This window comes from Numenius arquata, chromosome 2, assembly GCF_964106895.1.
Source record: "Numenius arquata chromosome 2, bNumArq3.hap1.1, whole genome shotgun sequence".
NCBI classification, from domain to species: domain Eukaryota; kingdom Metazoa; phylum Chordata; class Aves; order Charadriiformes; family Scolopacidae; genus Numenius; species Numenius arquata.
In genome coordinates, this window is record NC_133577.1 from 82,373,052 (window position 1) to 82,394,191 (window position 21,140).

Sequence of the window (21,140 nt, forward strand, 5' to 3'; positions counted from 1 at the left end):
ACAGAGACATTGCATATACTCAGAAATAATTTTAGGTCATATCTCATGAAAGCACTAGATTAGAGTAGTATAAATCTAAATTATCAAAACCTGGTATTTTGTTCTTCAGTTTTGTAATCAACTTAATACCATTTAATCCACTGACGCGTTAATGTATTCTCATTCATACACTGGTGGTTCCTGTGTTATTTGAAGTAGTTTTTCAAGGCCTCACACAGCAAGTAATTCATCAGCTTCACTGTTAGTGTAAAGAACATGAACAGTTTCTTTTTCACAGCCTGCTGACATAATTATATTCCTCTGGGGTACTCCACTTCTTCGTTCTAGGGAGTAATGGAACCAGTGTTTACAGCTGCAGCGCTGGAAGCAGGACCTGTATATTTCTCTGACAAGGTATTTTCTTTTATATCCAGGATATTATTCTGCTTCCCTCTTCCCCTTTAAACATCCTCCAGTCTTAAATTGGAAACATTCATTTTGTTGTAGGTGAAAACTAGAATGAAGGAGAGGGGCAAGAAGATACCAGAAGAACTGTCCTCATATTTCACTAAAGATCTTCCCACTGGCTTACTCACAGGTAATAGTGTGACGCCAGTAGTGATGGGTACAGGGAAGTTTCTGTCAACTAGTTTTCAGGGAAGACACGAAAAGGAGTCCCAAGGTAGATATGGCCAAGCCAGAAGGGGAGAGATGGGGGAGGCACATGACCAGAACTGGCATCCTGCCCTGCAGTGTGAGCAGAGGGAGATAAGTGGGAAGATGACAGTGTCCTATACCTAACCCCAACTCCTTGAGGTTCATTTCTGCTGTCAGCGTTTCATGAGTGTAATATATTTAACATACCAATCTCGAGCAGTTAGTAAAAGAATGCCACATCATAGCCTTGTTCTACTGTTTCAGCACGGATTGAACAACAGCACATTGCACAGCTCTGTGGATTTCATGAATTTTATGTCTGCTGACTAATGTACTGGGAGCCAGTGTTCACAGCATTCATCTGGGGTGTGACTCCTCCGCAGAACTGGGTTTTAAATTCAGGTTTCAGCACGTTTGCTTTAAACTGATATTTTTGGTCCAAGGACAAACCTTGTTTTGCTTAACTTGCTTTTGAATTTCAGAAATTTACTCTGGATTGTTTCAGTCTATGAACTAGTTTGTTTGCACTCAACTTAAAGAGTGTAAGAAGCTACCACTGAAACTGAAGGGGGTACCCATGTGGTTACAGGTAAGCTTGTGTGTGTTTAGAGGCTTGAGGACTAAGACTTTTTTGGTAAACTTTCTTTGTATTTTAGATTTTAAAATGCCTAAAATTTGTTAATAAATTTTCCACATTGGCAGTCCTCTAATTAAACTGTTACAGTTTAAAATAAAGATGGTCCTCTCATAACCATGGAAGATCAGAGTTTCCAAACTGAAAAAAAATAAAAAAGCCCAACATGAAATAGGGTATATGGAATCAGCAGCTACAGGAGAAGACTTCTTTAGACACTCAAAATTTTGTCTAAAAGTCCTTTGCATGTCACATCTAAGAAAGCAAGGTTTTGGATTTATTTGATTACCATTTTTACCGAGGCAAGAGAAAATAGCTTTACATAGGTGAGAAGAAATCAGTCAGCATGTTACATTACATTACATTTCATTGCACCTCAGCGGGCATAGTCTAAAGCATAGACTATCAGAGCAGAGACTCCCTGGTTTGGCAGTGGCTGCACTAAATCTCCTCGTGCTGCTCTGCACAGGTATTTCTGAGCTTGATCTAAGAGTGTCTTCCTTGGGAGGAAATGTGGCTCAGTCTCAACTGTGAAAGGGAGCCCTGCCAGCCTGTCCACATATGTATGTTACAGGCAGAAAAGCTAACAAGCCTCTTTTTTTGTGTTCTTTAACTGTTACTGCTGTCATTTAATGATACAGCTTTTATTTTTCTGCTCAGCCTGACTGAAGGCAGGGGTACCATCTGTATAGGTGAGCATGTAGAAAGGCATGAAGATGGTTTCTTAAACAGTGATACAACAAGAAAAGAAAAATACCCAGTTTTGCAACAAGTGTCTTGTCATTCCCTGTGTATAACCACTATGGAGGACTCAAACCCAAAGATCTCCCAAACATCTTTGATCCCACAGGCAAATGAGCACTCGCCATGTGGAATAAGTCTGTGGCTGCCAACATGTTACAGGAGCTTGGAGAGAAGTTGCAGCTCCTTAGTAGTATGAAACTGGTTTCCCTCAGGGACTGGTGAATGTGCTAACCTGTAGCCGGAGAGAACTCGCTGAGAGGGTTGATTACCATAAATGGCACCAGAAGTCACTAGTGTACAAAAGTATGAGGTCCAGGAGAAGCCAGGCCTTAGAGAAGATAAAGAGTGGTGCTCCAGGGTTCGAATGTACAGAGCGTGAAACCACTGCCATCAGAAAAGAACGATACACAAAAAGCTTTGCTCCACCAGCCTGCACTACAAAGGAAAAAAGAAAACCTGAGACAGCATCAAACATGCCTGTAGGAAGTAAAGGTAAGGTTGTGCTGTGTAAATGTGCTGTGTTGTAATGTTTGGCTGCAAAAGGGAATAACGCACTTTCTGTTAAGACTACACTCTCTTGGCTGGGTAGGCCAACATGCTCCACTTTATAGCTTGTTATACTGCAGTTCTCTGCAAACCATTGGTTTAGGACATGATGAAATAGCTTTGCAGCTGAAGCAAGAGGTACAAACACTTACAAGAACAAAGCCGGTGAAACTGGGCAATGTTTCAAACCATTTATCAAAGCATTTTTAGTCTCCTCTTTCAAGGTGATAGAGTGATAACATATTGCGCCAGTAAAAATCATTTGCATCCAGAGCATTTCATTCAGCAAGCGTCAGTAATCCTCAGTGCAGAACCATAGGTTGGGGTCAACCCTGTTCCAGCTCTCCAGGTGCTACCAGTCTTCCTCTTTAAAAAAAAAGAATAATATTTGGTTTTATGTTTTTGAAAACTGACTCACCCCTACATGTATGATCATAAGCATTGCACTCTGATTTCTTCCTGTCTAGCTCCTGTTGTGCAAAATGATGCTAGCCAATCACCCATCACAGTCAGCTTCTTGCTCTCATCTGACATTTGTGAGGAAAGAGGTAAGAGCAGCAGGCAGCTCGGCTGGACGGCTGGTGCTTAGCAGAGGTGGTTATACAGTACCTGGACAGTTGTTCTGAATGCCTGAATTAACTAAAGTATGGATTAGCATGAGATGGGAGTACTTGTCAAGCAATAAATCCCCCCTAGTTTTTGGATACAATCTGTTTTTAAATACCCAGTCTTTCTCTGATTGTCTCTGATCATCTGCCACCAAGGTTTTCTACATAGCCACTGCAGGTCCACTACTCTTTGATAGCAGAATACAGGGCGAGTAACTGTTCTGGGATATTATTTAAAGCCTTTCCCTACTGGCAACTGTCTGACCACATATATTTGACTTAATAACTTTTGCTCTGAATGGGAGCACTAATGCGCTAACTGAAAAGTTCTTCACAAGGCATTATACCAATTCTGCCTAAAACGTCAACAAATTTAATGATCTAATGACTGCTTACTCTGCACCTCTTGTTGGATTTCTTTAAGAACATTGCCATGTGGAAAAAAAAATAAATAATGCATTTGTGCATTTTCTTCCGAATCCTGGCCATGAAGTTGGTCAGGTGCCACCAGGACTGCAGAACTAAAATTCCTTGGCTGGTGAAGGTTAGAAGTGCTGCAGAGATACCCAGCATCCTAGCATGGAGGAATAGTTCCATAAACAAATATATAGGCACTGAAGGAAATTATACTGTCTTCCATTGTTTTCTGAAAATGGGACATCCAGTTTCCTCTGTTTGTAACAAAGCAACAGCACTTCTGAAATGCTTTGCTGTATAGTTGCATGCTCTTGGTGTCTCTGAGCTATTACATTTGCAAGAGTATTGATTCCACCTTTAGCTCCTGTGCTCACAGGCAGCCTCTTTGTTCTTCTGTCTCAGTGGTCTCAAGATCATGCACATTTCCCTTCAACACTCCACCAGTGGATCTGCCAATGCATGGTGTAGTCAGGCAGCTCTTGGACTTAATCACAGATGAATGTTTAAAGGGTAAAGAAAACCAGCTTCCACTAAATCATCCCTACCCTTTCCTATCTCTTAGGAGCTCCCGTTTGCTTGGTCTGTCATCAAAGTTTTATTTTTCATTTGGTAACGGGAATGCCCAGCAGCAGGTCATGCATTTCTGTGACTGCAATTCTAACCCACTGAATTCTTGTTTCTGACTAACTTGCTTTTCAATTTATTCATAGTAAAATAGTGAGTATAGGGAAACTGAGCTTCCCTGCATTAATTTTAACGATTGCTCAGCCCATTCTCTAGCAGTCTGTGTCAGTAGCCATTCTTTATCATCTCATTTGGACTTTCACATCAAGTAACCTGATTTCTTGATAATAACCATTGTTACAGAAGATATTCAGACTGAATAGAGATCACATCCTGGCCATTCATCTTGGGTGTTCTCACCTTTTTAGAAAATCGAGTGAGAATAACTGAGAATCTCCAGAAGTTAAGGAGTTCCTATACACTCCCAGAGGCCTTCTAAAATCATCCACAAATGCTGCAAATGCAAACTACATAAAATATAACTGCCATGGTGTAGCTGCAGGCATAGATGTCTTACAGAACCGCATGCTCTGTGCCCCTGCTGCTCAAAGTGATGCATGGCTTAATTTTCCAACTACTTCTCCAGATTGCTACTGAGAGTAATTAAAGTGTCTACATTACCTTCATTCTTTTTCAGCAGCGATCCTGGGCTGTAGATCAATCAAACAGTGACTGTGACTGAGGTGGGAAGTTAAGGTAGTTCATATGAAGGTCTAACCTGGAATTTATCTGAATAATCCATTTTTCTGGATGCCCATCCTCTTCATAGACATAATTTTCTGTTTTTCAATTGAAGGCATGTACAATGCATATTCCCTCTTTCTCCATTTTATTCTTCAAGGCAAAGAATCTGTTTAATCTGTTTAAGAAGACAATTCCCGAAGCTTCAGCACTTTGTATTCATATGAATGAACCTTACCTTCTATTGACAGATGCCATAGAACAGGACGGACATGAACATGAGTCTTTACGTATGCATCCGATTCTAATCTCTCATCCTGTTTCTCTAGGTTGGATTTTCCAACTTTATGACTCAAATTCTGAAGATATTCACCAGAAGCTGCCTTACATGTGGACACTGGAGAGGCTAGAACAAATTCAAAACCAAATGTAATAAACTGAACTTTTTACTTCCATAAGCAAAGGTAGAATAAATGGCAGTGTTTTCACAATGTAGAATACGGATTATGGGAGACGCCTTAACCAAACCAACATGCTAGTCTGGAGAGCATTACTGCTCTGAAAACTAGAGTTCTGCTTAACATTTCACTATTCATGAAAGAGAAACATATACTTTTGTTTTAGCTACTGTAATGGGAGATAACAATTATCTCAACAGAGACATTTTCAGGGACTAGTGGTGAGACAATATTTTCTGATTATGACTAATCTGCAGATGAACTTTCCAATAGTTAGAAAAAACTGTTTGAGTATCTTTTTGCAAAAGAAACCATGGTTCATGAAAACCATTTTGCATTTTGATAATTTGCTGTGATCTGTATCCTGTTGCCTTGCCAGGGCCTGAAAGAAGAGTGCCATAAGATGTTGTGGCCAGAATCAGGCCTTTAGACTTCTTCATGATGCTTATACTTAAGCCTTCTATTTCTACATGGCACAAGGTAGCCTTGCACCCTGGAGGCTCCGCATAGAGAACTGGCCATGTGTTTAAAATATATGGTGGCTTCCAAATACATCAGCCATTCTCTGAGTACCAGCTATAGTGCTAAAATAATATCAAGGGATGGAGGAGGTGTCAGAAATAGTTAAAATTTACCCTGCCTGATCAATTCTCTGAGGAGGAAGTGTTGGAATTTATAAAGCAGATTAGGTTTAAATGGAAAAAATCTTTGCTGATAACTAATTATAAGCATTAATTACTTACAAGGACAGTTATTAAAGTTACCCTGTATAATTTTGTATCTACAGCACAGTTTCTGAATTTCAGCTGTTATATATCCTGCTGTTTAACTGATAGTTCCTGTACACTGGCAAATTTATAAACATACTCATATTTAATAAAATCAACATTTTATCTTAGGTGAAAAAACATCATTCATAATAATAAGTTTAGCAGCTAGTGGCTGTATAAAATCAAGCAGTTTTCAGTGTTTAAAAGTGCATATGCTACAATGTATTGTGCATTGTACAATAGTATATTATTCATTGTGGAATGGGTTATTATCACTGCTTTATTCTTTGGGGAACTGAATAGCCTGAAGTCCAAAAGAATTGATGCTGCAGCAAAAACTGGAGTTTGCATTGTTTGACCAACCTCTGTACGTCAGCCTCCAATAGCTATATAATGTGTTTGCAAAGCCAAGAAAAAGAAAAGCAACAAAAAAGCTTAATACTTGAGGCTTACACTGCAAACATCATATTTTCTGATTATTTATATTAGCGCTGTTGTCTTCCCACCCATGAGACCATGTACTACAATTACCAGTTTTAGAAAAAAATCTTAAATGTATCTGGCATTTATCCTCCTGGATTCTGGGTTTTGGTATACGCCAGCCTGCATAGGTAAGAACTGGATAGAGCTCATGCAAACACTGAGGATACCTGTGCTTGTCTGTGGTGCAACTGTTCTGGGGTCCACCCCATTACTGTTCCCAAAAGTTCTGCAGTCAGAGCAGATTTAATCATCTAATTGAAGACAACATTTAGGCCACAAATAGGGTCACAGGGTCTCCCTACAAGCAAAGTGTTCCCTTTCACAGGACCTGAGCATGTTTGCAGGATTTGCAGACCCTGTTGGCCCATTAGGTTAGAAGTAAAATGCTGCTCCTCATATTGCAGTACCCTGATTCCTGTGTCAGTGCCATGAGAGCTGGCATAGTGTTCTTGAATATTTATGTTTAGCCTGGTCAGCAAAAAGTGTATAATGAGCAATATTTTATGGCAAAATTGAAACAAGAACTATTGGCTTGAAGACAAAAATATGCCTTTGACTTCTATCAACTGATGTTTTACATCATTAGCTTTCCTCAAAATTGACCAGCTTTTGTGCTCATCTTTTTCCTTTAAAGGTTTCATTTACCTAATACTACTGTGATCACCTGCACATTTTTATAACTGCTTAAAGACTAACAGGTAAAAGTATGAATCCATGTGCTCGTATATATATTCATGTAGAACAGTACACATAGACCATCTAATTGAAAAGGATGTCAGCCGAAGGCTGGCAGGACTAAATAGCTGTCTCCTAGGTTTGGTTTGATTTAGCCAGCCTCAAGCTCTCTGCTTCTTTTTCATGATCAGTCGTGGGACTGAAATAGATACAAATTTGGCTGTTAAATAAAGACATTTTAAAATATTGTTCTTTCTTAGAAGGATGAAGTAAGCAATAGGAATGAAGAGTAGCACAATAGACGTATGGAATACGGGATGGTGAAGGTGAAGAAAAAAAATCAGGTAGACAGACTTTCAACAGGGCTAAAATGGACTGTCCCTCACAGTTGAAGGATCTCTGCTGTGTACGTGTGTAGAGGGTTGGTGCAGTCAGTTCTAGTGCCAGCTTAACCACAGGTGACTTATGCGATCTTGGGCAACTTACTTGACCCTTAGAGAGGGATCTGAGAGTAATGTGTTTAATAATATTTATCGTCAATGTTCACAAAGCTCCTCAGTGTTCTCACATAAAAAACAATTTAGAAGAGTGCAAAGTTATATCATTAGCTGTAGAGAAGGTTATTGATGAAACAAAACAGAAATCTGCCACTTCAGGTTGATATTGCTTGGGGAGGGAATTGGGACATCAGCAGATTCTTCTGCATTCAGTACAAAGGAGGAGATTATAGAAGAACAAACATTTGGGCACATTTTACTCATACTGTAGCTGAAGATACAGACCTAGTGACTTGCTGAGATAATTGTAGGTGTACAATAGCTGTGTCTTTAAACCAGAAATTTTCACTTCACTCATGCTGGCCATGCTGATCAGTAAGAAGTCTGAACCTCCACACTCTACTGAAACTCAAGGGCTGAGTCCGGTGACAAAGCACTGAAATGTCTGTAACAAATTCAACAGGCAATGGGGCTGTTCGCTGGTGTTTGTGAGGCTGCCTGAATTCCAGCTAAATTATTAACCTGGATCATTTCTATCTCAGCTGAGAAACTCACAAATTAAGGTATGTTTTCTGCTTAGGTTAAACTTCATTCTAAATTAATGGAAGTGCTGTGTGAGGACTCTGCTTAGCAAGAACTAATCAGAGGTATATTTTTTTTCCTCCCTCTTGTAAACAGAGAAGAGCAAACATCCAAGCTGAAAGAAGTGGGGTTTGACAAACCAATTATTCTCTGGCATTATGGTGATCACAGAGCAGAAACTTTCTCCAAGACGTGGAAGGTTCAGACTGCCATGACTGTCACACCAGAGCTGACATATGGCAAACCTCAGATCCCAGTGGTCAAGAAAGCAGGCACAGCACAGAGGAGAGTGCACTGTGGGTTGAACGATGGCTCATCTTTCGTTTAACATCCTTTCTGTTTACACAGCACATGTGAATCCTAGCAAGAGTGTGAGAGGTACTGGGAGGACTTCTACAGGAGGGAGACTCAGATGTAACATGTAGCTGGACAGCTTCCAAGGCTTGGGTACCTGAAAATGTTTGTTTCTTATCAAACTGTATTTATATAGCACCAGAACTATAGCCAGGTAGTCAGATTATAATAACAAGTCCAGTATGTGTCAGGTGAGTGGACATGCTTCAGAAAGAAGTATTCCAGAATGAAAAATACAATTACAAGTTAATGGTGTCTGACCACAATCTATTTAGAGTATAACTTGTCTTGAACAAAGATCACTTTATCAGTCAAAGTCATCAAACTGGATTAGGAGCAAACTGCTCTGTCACAAGGAAAACCACCAAAGCTATTATGCTTCATAAACATATTTCTGATTCATATGTTGCTTCCGCGAAGGTCACTTTTGGTCTGTGCGAGCCATGTTAGCTTAGGTGGGTGGATTTTGTACTGAGCTCTGCCCATCCTCTATCCCTCCCACCTACTTGTTCAAGGAAGGATGTGACTGGGTTAGTAACTTCACTTATCCCTGTGCTCCTGGACCCAATACCCAGGATATAGAGCTGGTAGAGCTTGTTACTCCCTGTGTTCTCTGCAGGGGCATGTAACCATAGAACTGGAGAATGATAACAAGTCAACTCCTTGACTCTCATTTTAGCTGTCCTTCTGAGAATCTTGCTGTTTGATGAAGCTGCTGCAGTCTCCCATGTGGGGGTTTCTATACCAACATATTTAGCCCTTCTCCAGATCACTCCTTTTGGACACTGGAACTTTCACCCCTTTTGGACATGGCAGCATGTGTCTTCCTAGCAGGTAGGTAGATGCACTATGAGCACTGGCTTGATGCTACAAATCAGAGCAGAGAGCATGAAGCTGTTATACAAGGCTGTGAATAATGTTCACAGAATCATATAATGGACATGAGAAAGGTGATATGTTGTACAACACAGGTTTTTTTTCCCTGCAGCTTAGAGTCATATCTTAATTGGGTGTCTGACAATGGGTTGGGTTTATTTTGGTTGGTTGTTTTTCATCTACCCTCTTCACTCAAAAAAAAGTAAAGCCAGGCACAGTCTTTGGTGACCAAACTTTTGTTCAGACAGACGGATAGTCCATGGAGAGTTTGGCATTGGAGAAGACTGACATCTACACGTGTGGGAAGATGAAAAACACCACTTCCATCTTGTTTGCAGGTCACCTGGAGGTGCAGGAACCTGGAGGTGCAGGAACCTGTCCCCTCTACTGTGTTATCTAAATTGCTAAGCTAGACAGAAATCACTTTGAAAGTTGAATTTCCCATTTGTGAAACCAGTGCTGTGAGGACAGGACGCACTTTGGCTTACAAGAACATTACACGTACAAAGGAGACTGCAGGCAATTTGGGAGCCAGCCTCTGGCTGCCTTGAATGCATGATGTGAGCTGCAGATGGATATTCCACACAGACAAAATGCAGACACTCTCTTCCCCCCCTCCACCCCTGCTACTCCTTAGTGCCTCAAAACACAGTGCATTATACAAGTCATAAAAAAAGCGGGTCAAATGCTATTTGTTCTATAGATTGTTCAATCATCATTATGATTTTCTGTATTAAAAATAATTGGCATAACTTTATGAAGAAATTGGAGCTACTGACCTAATATGGAATAATTTACACACAACAAAGGACTTTGTTCTTAAAAAATCTTTGTGCTTGCCCACCACCAAATATTTGTAGAGTTGTTTGGTCCCTCCCTCTATATAAATGTGTCTGAGTGACTTCTTTAACTCCCTTCCAGCTCCTTTTTCTATGGGCTGTTTTTAAGAAGGATGGAAATGAAGAGTATAATTGTCTTCACTAGATCTTAGTGAGATGCATGTTTTAAGAGAAGTCCTTTAAAAAGTATTGATGAACAATATGGTTTTACATTTTCATCTTGATGCTATTTCTTTCTTTGGGTTTCATTTATTCTCCCAGGTTGGTGTTACACCACTTTGTTAAAACAGTTGCAAGCATTTTTTTGGATGCTTACCCTTAAATACAGCTTTCTTCCTTTTGTGGGTGGGTCCCATCTAAAGGGGCATAGATTGGTCTGTCGATAAATCCTATCTAACAAAAACTGCAGGGGGAACACTGATCTTCTCGATATCCTCTGTGTCAATTTCAAATGCAGTTGTAAGGAGCAGATCCCCACTTGTGGAAAGCCTACACGCAGGTGATTTCCTCTAAAGTTTCAGGCCCACCGGACCATGTAAGCTGAACAACATCAGTTCTCTTCTGGATAGTATTACTATCTGTTTATATCTCTCTGTATAGTTCTCTGCGCCTTTACATGAAAGATTATCATTGATTCCTGCTTACAGCACAGTGTTTTCCTTGGTTTTCCTCTTTTATGCTCCTTTAGTGATTTTGGAATACTCAAGACATCTGGGATCAAAATTTCATGCTTTGCAGAGAGGAACAGTAGCTAAAAATGAGGGACATGTTAACTTGCATCTGCCTTCATTTTTAAGGAAGTCAAGTTCATTGGCTTACCATCCTGAATAAGCTTTTGGGATTGGAGGAATATGTTTCACTGCAGCTGTGCAGGGAAGGGTTGTTCAGCTGTTGTTAACAGGAGTTCAATGTCCTCATAGCTAGTGGAAGGAGATAGCCCTTGTTTATTGAAAAAAAAAAAAAAGTATGGAAGTCCAAAATACTAAAAAACCCCTTTTTAAACAATTCTCAATTAGGATAAAAAATCAAACCAAGCAAATTTACCTATACTGGCCAACCTTACAGTATGGAAAAGCAAGGAAAAATGCATAGAAAATGTAAAGTGCAAGCATTAAGTCTCAGGATTCCTGGTGCTTCATGCTTTGTCCTTGTTAATATGTATGTGTTTATTTTTCAAAACTCAGTGGAAACTCAAGAAAAACATATTTTTTATGAAAGATTCAGTTGCTGTATTCAGTTAAAAGTTGTGAGAAAAAAACAGCAAACCCAGGACTGTCTGTGATACTTTAAACAAAAAGCCCGAAAATTCTTGAATCCCCTGTGTCCAGGGAAGACCATCAACACACAGAATCCACTTTAAAAAACTTTTGATGATCTGAGGACCTTTTCTATGTGTTTCAAAATTTATGTCTTTCTGCATGTCACCAAGTGTTACTTGCTCATGGGTAGATAAAAGAAGCATGCGAATACATATTATTCTTAAGAAAGATTAAGGATGAAGACATAAAAATGTTCCTGAAACTGTCAGCTGAAGGCTCGTACATGAATGGCATCTATGTGCCATTTTACCTTGTTTGATTCTTCCTTTAAATTTATACTAGAATTTGAAGTATTTTAGAACTCCTAGTAAGTGGAAATTGCATTAAAATCACACTATTTGACACCAGTTTCTTCTTAATTTGAATTGTTAAAGCAAGAATTTAACTGTCTCTTTTGTCTGTGTCACAGGGATAATAATTTATACCTGCCTCACAGGCCTGTAGCATGAGAAAAGCTTGATGAAGGAGCAGATATGCAAAGTGGCTTTTTAATTAAAGACTCATAGATCAAAGAGAGCTTCTGGGATTGCTTAGGTTTTACTGAGATTCACCAGGAAAAACAGGTTTCATATTTCTGCTTGTTTACAGCAACACCGTAACAGTAATGTTTAATCAGGAAAGAGGTCGGTGACTAACAAAGATGAAGAAATGGTCAGAGAATGGAAATGGCCTCGGGATGGCAAGCTTGCCCAGCCAGTTATAGCACAGGTAATATTTATTGCCTTAATTTTCTTACAGTTAATTTCCTTTTTTTTTTTTTTTAAAATTTCACATCTTCTGGTCTCTCTGAGGTGTCTGAATTGCAAGGAACATGATGCTTGCATTTCTTCTTCTTTAACACATTCTTTACAAAGAATGGCTCTCCCAACAGCCTCTACATGATTGGGTATCGTTACCTCTGTTTTACTCATGTGGCAAGGAGAAGGAAAAGCAAATTGCCTAGAACTGTTGTAACTCAGGATTTCAATAAAACAAAGGCCCATCTTCCCTGCTAGCAGCATCTTGGAAGAGTCTTTTGTGAGCTTGGAAATATGAACAAGCCACTCCTCATTTTTTTTTGTTGGGCATGTTCAATAACAGGCGGTTGTTTGCCTTGCTTCAGGCCTGATCCAGTTTCCACTGAAGTCCATGAAGAGTCTTCCACAGCTTTGTAGTTACCAGAGGTGGGCCTAGCATGCTGCAAAAATACCAGAAACAAAGGTAAAACATTTTTGACCCAAGTCAGTAAACATACCTTCAGGCACAGAGTTTGTAAACACACCCATTATTTACAGGGATTGGACCAGGTGATTTTTTTATTCCTTGCTACCTAATGTAGAGGCATACAAGGCATACATAAATCCCTGACAGAATGACAGGTGGCCAAACCCATACCAGGTTTTCTTTATGTGGCTCATGCTGGCAGCTGAATGGAAGGAATAACTTCAAACAAACAGCAATAAAATTCTTACAGCTGCAGTGACTTTCATATAGGCAGATACTCTTATTTGGGGTTGGACTTTTGTTTGTTCTGTAAAATCTGCAAGAGTTTGAGACTTCCAAAATACCATGCTGTATCTGCAGTTTTGGTTTTTACAGAATCTGTAGAAATTAAAGCAAATAATTATTGAAAGAGTTTGGATTATCAAATACAGATTATAGAATGTTACAGATTATATAATGTGAATTATGTGCTATATCAAATTAATTCATCAAGAGACACATGAAAATGGAAATGAGTTTAGTAAAGCTGTTAGTTTTTGCAACATAATATTTACTTTGAATGGGTAGAAGTGTGAGAGGCTAGAAAAGGCTGGTGCAAACTGACTTTTGGATTAGATGGAAGCAGTTCCAAGTCCCCTGCTTGGTGTCACCAGGGCATTCTTCATGGTCTGTGTGCACAGACAATGCTAAAGGCTTTAGTGACCATGATTTTAACAAAGTACTTATTAGCAAAATGCTAATTCTCCACTGGGGACTAAACATTATCCAAATCCTGCCCACTCTCACCAACAGCAGTAATTAAAGAGGAAGCAAGGACTAGAGCTTCCCGAGTCTGTTCATGTCTGATTCCACAGCCTCTGACACAGAAGTATACATGCTTTCCTGAGCAGTTTGAGAGGTAGGAGAGTTTCTCAGGTCTTCCTGCTATACAGCATCACCTTCCAAAACGTGCATGGGCTCAGTGCATTTGCTTTGGGCAGGAGTCATCCAGACAAAGGGCAGGGAGCTGTCTCTGTCCACAGTTCTTATACGACAACCTAACTTCACAGGATTCAAATGAGAGGGACAGCACTAAAACTGGTTTGTAGACTTAAGCCTTGAGTAACTGATCATTCCCTCAGCTATGACCAACTCTCTTGGATAACCCTTTGAGACTTCAGTCTGCCTCTTCTATCCAAATGTAAATACGAAAGCTTGGTGAAGTTAGTAAATCTCCTTTTTTGCTTTTTCAGGTGAGAGAATACATCACAGTGAGGATTGCAGGGCACTTTGCAATTAGCTTGGTCTACAAGTGGCAACATGAAAGCGTGTGCTTGTCTTTGTCACCGCTGCAGGGTGCGGCTCTTCCACAGTGAGAAGAATGGGTATGTCGTAACTGCTACAGTATTGCATTTTATGAAGGCCCTTTAAATCTATTATTTGCTCTGCAAACTGTGGAACTGATGAGCTATCCCATAAAATACAGTTCTCAAGTTTATTTACTTTTAAGTGGGCTAAGTGCAATGCCACAGAGTGATCAAGTAAGAGCTTCTAGAGATTAAATATAAACTCCAGTGGATTCATGCCAATGTCCATCTAGCGCAGGTCTGTCCCAAGGGGACAGTTAGACATTTTTCTGGCTGATTTCCTTAGTTATTTAATGTATTACCTGTTTACAACTTTTGGTGATTAAGTCTCTACCACCCTACATCCAGTGTTTACTCTATAGGTGCAGGTAGAACACAGAGGAATCTTAATTTTTGCTCAGAAAGGATGGTTAAATAGTACCTGTAACTTATCTAGAATTCTCTGGTCTACCAGATAAAATACTAAGTGCATTGACAGCCCATTCCGAGATAGGTATAATTTATTGTCCTGTAGGTGGGAGGTACTGCATGAAGCCCCAAGAAATCCTGATCCAAATCTTTCTGGTCTTTGCTTCCACACAGTAAGCTGGCTGTCCAACTAGGTTAATCATCCAGCCAAAACTCTACATCTTAATGGCAAATGCTATCTTATAGTTGGGTTGAAATATACTGTTTGTAAAACAGATTTTTTTATGTGATTTGAGAGTCAGGGAAAAGATAGTTACAAAACAGTTGTTGGAAAAGCAGAAGAAATCTATGATCCAAGAAAAACAAAACCAAAATTCTATTTGTTCAGAGTTTATTTCCTTCTTCCTGTTATATATGAAAGTGTTTAGCCTGGAAAATGTAGAAGCACACATTGGAGGTCTATAAGAGCCATGTCTCATTGATTTTAAGAGAAATTTAGATTAACTCCTGTACTTCTGAGAAATTAAATTTGTTGGAGATATTAAGTGGTATTTTGTAAGAGAGTTTCACAATGTGTAACTCATAGGCTTAGATGTTAGAATGAGATCTGTGAAACTACTACAACTAACGTCACCATTATCAGCAAAAAAACTCCCAACTTCTCACTCACTTATGCTTATGTGGGTAAGGAAGCATTCTAAATGAGGGAAGGTAAAAGTAGTAAATTAACATATTCAAAATCTAACCTATTTTTAATTTGTTTGGAAACAAAAATTCAATCTATGTTTCATAAACTAGACTTCAGTTTTTTAAAACAATTTGGCAGTTCTTTGATTAAAGAAGATTGAGAAGCTCCTAATACCTCCTTTATAAACTGTAATCCCTCTGTAACACTGGGATGAGAAACAATACCTTATTCCTTCTAATTCTGGAAATGGCTGGGCAAAAACAATAATAGAGCTACTCCTGAGTCCCCCTAAGACTGCCATCTGAAATGCCACCAGATCAAGGCTTCCTGCAAGGAAGAATGGAGAAAACCTCAAAAACCAACAAATATTTAAATACCACACGATGAAAACTGTGAATCATCATAGCAGAAGTGATGAATACTCTTTTTAAAGCCAGCTAAGCATACTGGGTATTTGTCTGTCTTCAAGTGGTAGATGCTAAGACTAATAACATTCTTTTTGGATTCCCATTAATGTCGCTTTCACGTTGGTCTGTGCTCTCTATGAATGTTTTTCACCCTAAGAGCTCTCCTGCACTAGGCATGGTCATCCCTACAAGGAGGTGGACTACTGTCTACTGACAACATAATACACATCCTGCTGCTGGCTACACCTTTAGAAACCAGTTAATCCTTTCAACTCTTTCTGCCCTAAGTAAGCATAGCATAATCAGAGATCATTAAAACCAAACATATTGCCACTACCTGTGACTTAATAGTTCCCTTGCATCTATTTTTTTCACCAGCAGAAAATTATTTTCGTCAAAGCTGAGATAATTTGGACAGACTATTGGAAATTTAGAGAAAGTTCTTCTGATTCTTGTCTCTCTAGCCCTCAAATATGTTTAGCCACAGGGATTTTGTATTTGTTTCTTCTGAATGGGTTCCTTCTAATTTGCAGGGGCAAGTCTGAAAGAGGAGTATTTTCAGGTAGACTTAAATTAATAATCACACTGTGGCATAGTATAATCTGTAACGTTTTTAGAAAATACATAATGTTTGCATGCAAACTAAGATTTTGTTAAAAAGAAATAAAAAAGTTACATTAACTTTCAGCAAGTAAGCTGACAAATTGCAAGTAAAGCAGCAGCTATTAGGCTGATTTTGATTTATGCAAGAAATTAACAAGACCAAAATCTGCATAGAATGAAAAATACACTTCAGTCTTAACTGGAGAGAATCCTACAGCTCTGCAGAAGAATAGGTTATCTGGTATCTACTCCAATTTAAAGAGTTAGGGAAACAAAAATGAAACCACAGTAGTCCTACCATGGCTACCTTCTGGCTGAAAAAACAGAGACTCTCAAGAGGCACAATATTAAGAATCTTTATTTTTAATTTAAGAGTATTTTATTTCAGGTATGAAATAGAGATTCTGTGTGGAATTAATTTTATATTAATTTGAGATTGCATTTATATTTTTCAGAGGGGCCTGTCTTAGTTGTTAATTTTTATTTTCTGTAGTTATCAAGGTAACTTTTAAACATCCACTGTTGTATGACTTATTGTTTGTAAAATGTTATTACATCATGCTGTTATTATGTATGTTCAGAGCACATTAAAGGTAGAGCATATGTTTGGAATGCAAAGATTTAAATGGTTCTAGATTCAGTGAAAAATCTAGCAGTTATATCTGCTTCATTTTCTTTTTTTTTTTTACGCAGCGCAAAGTGTTATCTTCTTGGCTGCTGGAGTTTTCATGAGCCCAGCTAAGCAAACAAATACTAGTAGTATGTGCTCTGCTTTTCAGTATTTATAGTCTCTTTTGTCCAGGCTAGAAGAGGGCAGGATTCACTATTGCAACTATTCTCCTGTGGTGGTTGATTGGCCAAAAAAGTTTCTTTTGAAATTACTCCTTTTTCTATCAATAATTTGTACTCAGAAGGTGTTTGTATCTCTGAGGCATTTAATAGTGTTATGCCAGTGTCAGCACCATTAAACACCAGATGGAATCATTAAGTTCTTTAATTTGTTTTTCCATTGTTTTTTTTTTAAAGCCAAAGTTGACAGAGCTGTTGATGAAAAATGAAGTTCCAGAGGCAACTGTGAGCCACATAAATGACATCAGTGCAACCAGAGAACTGAGGAATTTGCAGAGGAAAATCTGGAGAATTGTGGATAACTGGCTGCGGTATTATCACACAGCCCTGGGTCAGGCATGGTCAGAAAACAGCTGGGGACAAGGCTTTATGGGCTTGTTTCTATATCAGCAGGTAGCAGAGTAGATTAAATAGTCCCCTGAAAGTCAGCCTCGGAGAATACAGACACTGCTGGCTTGAACACCGAACTAGACAGGAGGCCAATGGGAGACCCACTACTCAAACTGGTGAGCAGGTACTTGGGATACATGGTTCCTCTGAGGACAGCAGATATTTCCATGTTGAGTGTTTCTATACAGAATAGCATTAAAATTGCCAGGCAAGTGCTGAAGAAGCCCATTCCACAACTGACAGCAGTAGAGCTGTGTCAGAGTGCCACTGAATTCGGCCTGATCAGGGGATCAGGGATCCCATGGAATTGCTGGGATTGGGCCATTTAGCGCAGACATAGCAGCCCGTTAACCCACTGTACCGTTCCTAGGGCCAGGCTAATACCTCCGCATAGTCCTGCACCGAGTCAAGCATGTTGACTTGGTCAGGGATTGCTGCAGTGAGATACATTGCACAGTACAGACATGCCCTGTGTAGATCCTTGAGATATATTTGGGCTGAACAGACAGTGGATTCCAGTCCTGTACTGAGGAAACTACTGGGGACTACGGGACAGTTAATGACCTTTCTGATTCCCTACTTCCCTGGTAGTGCAGGTCTTGTTAGAATGATACTGGAGATGGAAGAAGAAAGGTTTGGAAAAGCAGAGGAAAAAAGTTGTGTAGTAACTACTAACCTTTTTTGAAGACTGTTGCTCTATATGCATTAATTCTAACATTTAAATGAGCTATCTGGTAACATAATCCACTGTCAGTTCATATAACTCCCAACAGCATGAAAGCCAGGCCTGGGCAGAAGGCTAATATAAATTTGGTTTCAGCCTTGAATGAAATGAAATTGATTTAGAGAGCTCATGCTCGTGCATTACATGCCATGGGAATCATTCTATGAGTGCTTGACACATAAAAGCCTCCTTAATATTACAAACAGAAGCTGTAAGAACATGCTCTGGTTTACTGAACGTGCTTCAGTAAAATTGGCACTGCCTGAATTCTGTATCTTTGCTGATTAAATTAGCAAAATACACATTCTATATATTGGAGTCCTCATGGGGAAGACAGCTTGAGCATCACCATGTTCCTTTGGCAGGATTCATTTTCTCTCTTCTACCTTGTCAACATCATTGTCAACACTGATAAATTTTTCTTCTGGATTGTAATCTAGCCACCAGAAAAACCTGCCAACCTGCCTAACCTACTAGTTATACCTAATCCAACAGTAGATAACTAGTTCTGGGCAGGAAGAGAGAGGTATAAAAGGGTGAGGTTCAGACTTGAGATCTACCACCTGAGTTAAGACTTTGGCCTTAGCAGGTTGAGAGAGACGATCCTTCTCCCCTACTTAGCTCTAATGAGGCCATACCCGGAGTACTGTGTCCAATTCTGGACTCCCCAGTACAAGAGAGGCATAGATACACTGGAGACAGTCCAGTGAAGGGCCATGAAGATGGTTAAGGGATTGGAGCATCTCTCCTGTGAGGAAAGGCTGAAAGACATGGAACTGTTCAGCCTGGAGAAGAGAAGGCTTGGGGGCATCTCCTCAATATATGGAAATACCTGAAGAGAGGGTACATAGAGGATGGAGCCAGGCTTTTTTCCGTGGTGCCTGGTGACAGGATTAGAGGCAATGGGCACAAACTGAAACACAGCAGGTTCCCTGTGAACATCAGGAAACACTTTTTTACTGAGAGGGTGACTGAGCACTGGCACAGGTTACCCAGAGAGGCTGTGGATTCTCCCACCTTGGAGATATTAAAAAGCCATCTGGACATGGTCCTGTGCAACTGGCTCTGAGTGGCCCTGCTTGAGCAGGGGGTCTGGACCAGATATCTCCAGAGGTCTCTTCCGACATCAAACACTCCATGATTCTGTAATTCTATGATTAACTTTCACTATTGCTTTTCCAGTTTGGATCACACAGCAGAGTGTGTGAGTTACATTTATAAGTGCAAAACCACCATCAGTTACCAAATCAGGGCCTACTTTGTCACAGATTTCAGCAGTGGTGTTGTATTTCAGGAATTGACCGCATACATCTTCAGAAAATGTCTGGCTTTCTTCTGTGGCCCTTAAAGAAGGGCATAATTCAGTCTGCAGATGCTCTCCCAGCTACCTCAGGTTTGCAGAGATCACAAGGGAAGAGGAAAGAGAACAGCCAATCTCCCAAGTCATAAACTCCTCTCCAAGACCAAATGCAGTTGGCTCCTCCTTACAGCATGCAGCAGGAACCATACTCCTATCCTCTCAGGTAAATGAGGTGGACAAGGGGAGGAGATGAAAGAACTACTTGTCCCCCAAGTCACAAGTCACTAAATTGTTCTTTTATGATCATTTACTTATGCCACACAGTAAGAATTTACATCCTTTTCCCATGAGATGTCATTATCAGTACCTCAGAGCCTTCGTATATTCCGGTATAATACTGTAAAAGCAGCAAGAACAATGAAGCAGCAGTTGAGAAGGTTTGGGAAAATACCCATTTTAGATCTTTAAATACTATTTCAGCAAATAAGAGTAACTTTTTTGATTATTATCAGTCACACTCGTGATAAGAACAGCCAAAAAACTCTGGGAGCAATGCCTTCCAATACTAGCATTTATGAAGATGCAAACCCCACGTGTCACGCACTTGGCTGGTGCCCTGCTCTTCCAAGTGCCACCATCTGCCAATTATCACGTATAAAACAATCTGAGCTTCAGACTTGCTTTCTAAGAGTTTGTCTAGAGCTGTAGTCATGCCACTTTGTTTCACTTAAAAATATGCAAGGGAAGTCAGAGAAATTGAGGGAATATTGTTTTCAGCGTCTTTCCCAAGTCCTTGCCTTTTCAAGTACAAGACAGTCTGTCTTGATTTTAAATTATCTGCTAGTCCCAGACAAATGTCTTTTTATCCAATCCATTAAAGCAAAGAGGTTTGCAATATTATTAGCAATTATCTGAAATCTGACTTCACCCATCCATGGCACAACTTGCTAATGCAAGATGCGTGTCTGTTTTGCTTTACCATTAAACTTTCACTTACTTGCTGTTACTTTCTCATAGAGGGCTCCTGTGTTACTAAATAGCAATACCAAATCAGAGACGCTGCATACGACTCGCTTCAATTTAAATAAAAGAAGGAATGTACTGAATGTCACTAATTCACGATAAGGAAATCTAAGCTAAGATTGGACAGTGATGGCTCCAATATAAACATTGATGATAGCAGTTCATTTCTGGATATGGTTAAGTAGTTCACCTGTGCCTCCAAGCTGTTAAGCCATTGCATAGGATGCATTGCATGTGGATCAAGAGCAGCAGTAACTTTTCAAACCTAAGTAAGAAAACAAGATGACATGATTTCTTACTGTATTTTTGGTGGCTCAGAGTTCCCTTGTGTCTTTGAGGCAAGTTTGCTTTTATTGATACCTTTCCTATGGGCAAATAGCTGTTTTAGAAACTCAATGACGTCTAAAAATGAGGAAAAATAAATGGAAGAAAGTACTTTTAATTTCATACGGCAAGTCTGTAGCTCAACTAATAAAGTAAAAATACCATAAATCCCAAGTATTTTATTATTGCTCC